Consider the following 6,903-nt stretch of genomic DNA (forward strand, 5'->3'; position numbering starts at 1 on the left):
TTCTTTCTTTCTTTCTTTCTTTCTTTCTTTCTTTCTTTCTTTCTTTCTTTCTTTCTTTCTTTCTTTCTTTCTTTCTTTCTGTCATTTTATCTTGAACACTCACCATGGTCTTTAATATTTCTGCCCCTGTTTTATGTGAAAAAGGGAGAAAGCCCTCACCTAGACCTGAAATTGTATAACAATATGTGCAGCATGTGAGGAATGAGTCTGATGCTGTGGAGGGTATGCAAGCTCAGCAAAATGCTCCGTGGATCAAAACAAAAATTATTTTAACACACAGGGCCTGTGGAAAAAAAGCAGATTTTGCTAACTCAGTAACGGCACTCTAATGTTTGAAAAAGGTCTGTAGATGTGCTGATCAACATATATCCTGAGGAAAAAAATTGCTTTCTGTATGCAAATTAAATTCAACACAGAGAAGGAAAATGTGGACTTTGTGGGCCTGTCAGTAAAAGCTATAGTGAGTCACATATGCAGCAGGATTAGCATAGCTCTTTATATTATTGCATCTCGCTCTGTAGAAATCTGTTTTTCACATTTTTATTCATCAATTTACATGAAGAATATCACAATGTCGGTATGATCCTAAGCCATATACTTTAGGTATATTTCAGATAGCTGGAACAATCTGATAATAGAACTTCTAGACACGTTTTATTATGTGGTCTTAAACTCCGAAGTTAAACAATGTTAAATTCAGTTGTTTTCAAATTACCAAAATGGTGGCAGACATTTTAAAACATAATACAGCTGGACTAACAGTTGAAACAGTTTGCAGAAAAACAAATATATTTTAAAGATAGCGGCATGATTCTGCATTCCAATTTGTTAATCTGCTAGAAATTCAAAAAGCATTGTTGGAAAATTGAACCAGAAGCTTGACTCAAACTGGGAGCTGGAGGTGAACCAGTAAAATCAGGAGCCATTAAAACAGGTTACAAGGTTACAAGTTGACAAAAAAGGGCTTCATAAATATGTCCCAGGTCACTGAGGGCAAATACTTGTCATCAGTCATAATTTACAATAACATTCCTTAAAAATCCTAAAATGTGATTCTCTGATTTGCTTTTTTATTTGGTTTCTCATAATTGAAGTGTACCTATGATTAAAATTAGACCTCTCTCATATTTCTGAGCAGCAGAACTTGTGGCAAACTAAATCTTTTTATATCCTATTGTACATACCTATTTGAACTTTTTAACCAAACTGTGTTATGCTGTTTGCTCACTCGCTAGGCCGATACATAGCTCCCATGTTACATTACACAGGAACTCTTCATATGTGGTAAGGAGCGCAATAGTAGACACTAGTGGGATTTAAAACCACAGACTCCCAGGTGGAAGTCATGTGCATGATCATTAGGAGGCATACATGTAGTGATAGGACTACACTGTCTGCACTTAGGACTAAGGTGTGAATTCAGTTTAGATTAGGTTTAAAGTTAGGTATACTTTGGTAATAAGAGAGGGTTAGGATAAGAGTCTGGGTTGGGCCATATGAAATGAATGCAAGTCAATGAAATGTCGCCATAGGTCATGAAAACAAAGCTGTGTGTGTGCATATGTGTGTCTGTATATCTTATACTCACTCTGCCAGTCACCTGAACTCTGTTATTCATATAAAGAGTTATAATATCTTGTACAAAGCCATTAAAGAATTAACCATTAGATATGTGCTTCCTTGGTTTTCCACTGTGTGTAGGCACACTGCACCAAGTAACTGGTCACTGAGTATTGGTACACTTTATCTTTGTTCATCTGGAAATCTTCATGGTTGCATAGTGCTGCACCTGCCTTCCAAGATGACGCATGAAACACTTCCCTTTTCAGACGTGTGGGCATTATGTATACATACAAAAAAAATGATTGTACACAAAATCTGAAAGATTTTCTGTGACAGCCTTGTGCCCAATGGACAAATGCTTTGATAAATGACTTACTGGCTTTTATACACTGGTGCAGTATGCTCATCAGATAAGCCTTTAGCTCATTGAAACACGTAGCTGCCAAGAGGAGCTGCCAGTAGCCCCACCAACTGGAAACCTTTTTGTGGAACTAATGGGCTAATGCTATGATAAAAATAATATTTATCGGGATTAACAACACATGCATTTACAATAGCTGTATTTGATCACGTTGGACCGATTTGTTAACCTTAAAAGGTAAAAGGAATTGCAAAGATCCCTTCTGTGAAAAGAATAATATCCACTGCAATTCGTTATCTTTTAAATTTTTTTATTATTTAAAAAAAATAATGATAATGTTTCTGAATATAAAGTGACTCCTTTTTTAATTGTCTGGACAGTGGCCTTCTAATCCTTCTGGTATCCCTTAATCCTGATGGAATCCCTGTTGGAAAACTTTTGCTTCATTACAAACATGATCTAAATAAAGCTTAACTTAAAAAAGTTTTTTAATTGTGATACTCATGAAATTCAATATACACCCTCTGCTATTTAAAAAAGTTGTTAAAACAGCTCAAATCTGCTTTGGTGCTCCTACTTTCTGTATTTGGGCCTTGAAATACTTCTACAACTAAGGTAATTAATCAAGATAATTAAGAAAGTACAATCCTCTATACATAGCCTTACAGTTCATGGCCATTGGTCTGTTTTGAAAAATTGCCTCCTTAGAGGCAGCAGGACTTTGCTCCATAAAATCATAGTAAATGACAGATTAAAATCAGAGGCCAATACTGTGCACAGAGGGCAACTTGAACAGTCTGGCTGCATTTGCCTGCCCAGCCAAACTGAGTGACCATGCTTTTCATGGTGACTTATGCCTGAGACCTTGTACTGAGATAGGAGAACCTTACAGAAGAACAACCATCTGCACAGCATATCCGCATTATATTTGAAATAAAGTGACAAGACAGAGGTATGTCAGTTTTCATTCAATAATGCGAAAGCCAGATGGTAGTTTGGCTATTTAATTTTGAAAAAAGGCAGATTTATATAAACAAAGACTTAACTGCTTTATAAGTTTATAGTTTCATTATTGTGGAGGGCAATACAACTGATTCGGTTCTTTAAAAAAGAAGTGGAAATTACGCTTTTCGAGTTTTCCTCTTTAGCTCCATATTTTCGGAACCACACAGTAAGAAATATACTGTAGTCAGGTGACTCAGGTCATACTGTGACAGGTGGTGTCCTTTAAAAAACACATATTGAGAGTGGTGTGGTGTTGTGGTAGAACTGTGACCACTCTTCACGGACTGTCACTCTGCCGTTCTTTATTTCATATTCACTCACCCAAAACTAAAATGGTTTGCACTATGCTTTGATTTATATGTCCTGCCTTATGGATGTAAGGTATACCATATACAGAAGCTAATTTGCCTACTGGGGCAGTTTTGCTCTATAAAATTAAAAGACAGAATCCTTATCGTATGATTAAGACTGGATCCAAAATCCAAGTGGGCAGACCAGTGTGATGTCATAGTTAACTCTTTATAAATACTTTTAACCAATAAACTAATTTGTGTGTGTGTACATTACTTTAAGCTGAATTTTATGAGTTTCTCAACAGCATGTGCACACTTGTTAGATTGGTTGCAGGAGCCCCAGACATATAGACACAAGCCGTTACGCATGAGGCTTACTTATAGAGGGAGACTCCCAGGATTAGACATAGGCTGATGCCATCTGCCATAGCCATGAAGGCCAAACCCAGGATCCAATCTGAGACCACTTCTCCTTGGGGGCAAACCACCTGCACCAAGCTTCAGCAGATCTTTTCCAAACACAAAGCACGTGGGACACTCCAGAGTACGAACACGCATTTCCCAACAGCAGCTGCCTGTATGACCAAAGTAAGAAATCAGTGTGTTTTACTCAGGAAGTTTACTGGGGATGCACTGCTTCCTTCCTCTACTTCATGTGTAAATAATAATTTATTTGTATGTAAAGAAATAACTATCAGGTATAACTGCAAAAAAATTTTTAAAGGTTCATCAAGCTTTCATAGAATGTTTAATGTTATTGAGATTTGAGTCTTTTGAGACTGCAGGGATTTGCTTTTGTCTTAGCCCGACTAGCTGTCAGTTTTAGTACCAACTAATCTAGACCCATATTACATGAAGACAACAGAGTCATCTACTGCAAGTAAGGTAATAACTGCTTACAACCTATCATCAGTATCACACTTTCACTATGGTTTCGAGAAAACAAACCAATGTGCTTTCCTGGGGCATGTTGGTGAGGAGGTCACTGATCCAGGAGCAAAGTGATGTGGATAAAACAAGATTGTGAGGCTTCAGAACCACCATGTCAGAAGGTAGAGTGGGCTGAGCTAAAGTTGATGGATGGCATCCTAAAATGTGTTAGAACAACAATGTTGGGACTCTGTTCCTGTAGTGGCTCTGAAGCAGATCCCTTCACTATCCTCTGTGAGGCCTCTTTGACCTGCATATTTTGGATTTGGTACCATGCTGACATGTCGCATTTAAAAATAGTTGCTAGCAGTACTCTGCAGGATGCAGTGAGGATATTAACAGAGGGTCTAATGAAGAATGTTCAGACAGAAATGCTAATTTTCCAACCTGACAAATGCTCAGTTGAATAACTCTGGAATGAAATAAAGAATTACAACTTAAAAAAAAAAAAAACTAAAAAAAATGTGACCAAAGAGAGAATGCTCTAACTGGTTTTATCTTTACGGGGTATTTTTAAAAAAAAAAAATTTTAATAATACTTGAGTTATTTATGTACAAGCACAATAGGCATGCACGAATTGTCTTCACTGACGTGGCATGCTACACTTCTCACAAAACTTGACTTTTTCTATTTGACTGTTACAGATATGTCACAATTAAAGGTAAAGATGTACTGCATGAGCACAGGAGGCAGTTTATCCCAAATAAGAATAGCACCATAAGACACATAAGCTGGGACAACTATAGTTAACATCAGAGAAGTGAGGGTCAGTAATTCGACTCTGACAAAAAGATACAATAAAAAGATATAAATACTTGTTAGAGTCAAATGAGTCAGTGGAGACTGATTCCATTAATTAAAAAGAATACATAAAAGGAAGACATAAAGCTACAAAAAAAATAAAACAAAGTAATGGCATTGATTTAAAAAATGTATTCCAAAATCCACAATTAACTGTGTTTGATGACTCTCTGGGCATGCTTCCTTTGTCGTATTAATCTAATAAATGACTAAAACAAACTTTCAGTGTACTTCAGTGAGCAAAATGTTGACATTTATTTTCCTTTTTATTCATCAATTATTTGCTTTTTATTCATCAATTATTTGCTGTTTGGCTATTTGTTGTTTTGGCACATAGAAAAATCTCCACAGTACAATAACTTTCCCTCTCCAGAGTCAGCTGTTAGGACATTTCAGTTGGTATAAAACGATCTCTTGTTTAGCACCATCCAAATCACATATCCAAATTGAGACAGTTGATTTTGCATTATTTTTTAAATAATTGAAAATAGGACAGAGCAATGTTTAATAGAGCTGCCATTTTTTTTTACTGCAGTTTCTAAAATTTGTCCTGTCATATGCATATGGAAGTAATGTAAAAATGTTGGTACTTCTGACATTTTCAGTGGTATTAAAAGATTTACTGAGCAAAGGTTGTTTTTTTTTGTGGTGCAAACCTAACTGGGAAAAATGTAACAAAATCCACCATTTTGCAAATACTGTCCAGTGCTTTTCTTTACTCATAGTTTGATAGGAAGCTCAATAGCCTTCAAGCTGAATGCAAAATATTCAATACATGGTCTGCAGGTCTCTTTAGGTTTTTATCTAGTCTACTTACTGTTCCTGACAGGTGAACTCTGAGGTTTTTGTTGTTTTTAAAAATAAAGTATTTAGCATAGCTATAAGTATAACTGGAAAAAGTTGCATACAAAATTACAGCCTCTCACAAGAATTAGTGCTTAAACTTAAATCACTCCAAAAACCATGAATTTGAATTTAGGATGACACATTATGATGATTATGAAGATTCAAATAGTATACTTACATTCGGCCATACGCTCCATGGCCTTATAAAGTCCATCTGATGGAGGACATACAGAGAGGCATGCAATGCAAACATGGGGGTATGTACATCCAATGTAGAACATGATTCCTTTTAATCATTAAAGTCGTCTTTCTCTGCTGGTATGCATACACACACCTGTATGCCATAACATTCATTGGCATATGCATGCTTGAAAGTCATACTATGTGAAAAATTGTCCAAAAAAGATTTGCTAAAATGTAGTTGGTTAATGATACAGAGTTTTACATGTACTGAAGTACACATATGTCATTCTTATGGCAGAAAGCTTTATTCTTTACTTGTGATGCAACACTAGCATTTTGGGTTAAAGAGAGAAGTACATGGGGTAGGACTCTATATGTTTTTTAAAACTTCTTCCTACTCAACTTGAGCAGTTGTGCTTTGTTTGGTATTTAAGTATGCATACCACTATTTTTCTACTTTAGTTTGTTTTGTTGTTTTTCATTTGCTTAAATAAATTACCACGGTTTAGAATAATTACTTGACAATAATACCATGAGAACTGAGAATAGGTCGAAAAGCACAAATATTGACTGGTAAAACGTATTAACTTGGTCAACACTGATAACAAATCCTTTTGAGGTTTTAATAGGGATTTCCCGATCCGATATCAGTCCGATATCAGGCAAAAATAATATTGGATTATATCAGCCTGCACCTAAAATATCTGATATTGGCATAATGACAAAAACACTGCTTCATTCTAAAGTTCAAGTAACCCATTGATTAATCATCAAGTTTTTTATCTATCTTTTTTATCTGTCAATTCTTAAAGGTCCAATATGAGTATTTTGTTGGTAAAAATTTTTATATATATATATATATATATATATATATATATATATATATATATATATATATATATATATATATATATATATAT

This window comes from Cyprinodon variegatus, unplaced genomic scaffold, assembly GCF_000732505.1.
Source record: "Cyprinodon variegatus isolate N-32 unplaced genomic scaffold, C_variegatus-1.0 Scaffold497, whole genome shotgun sequence".
NCBI lineage: Eukaryota > Metazoa > Chordata > Actinopteri > Cyprinodontiformes > Cyprinodontidae > Cyprinodon > Cyprinodon variegatus.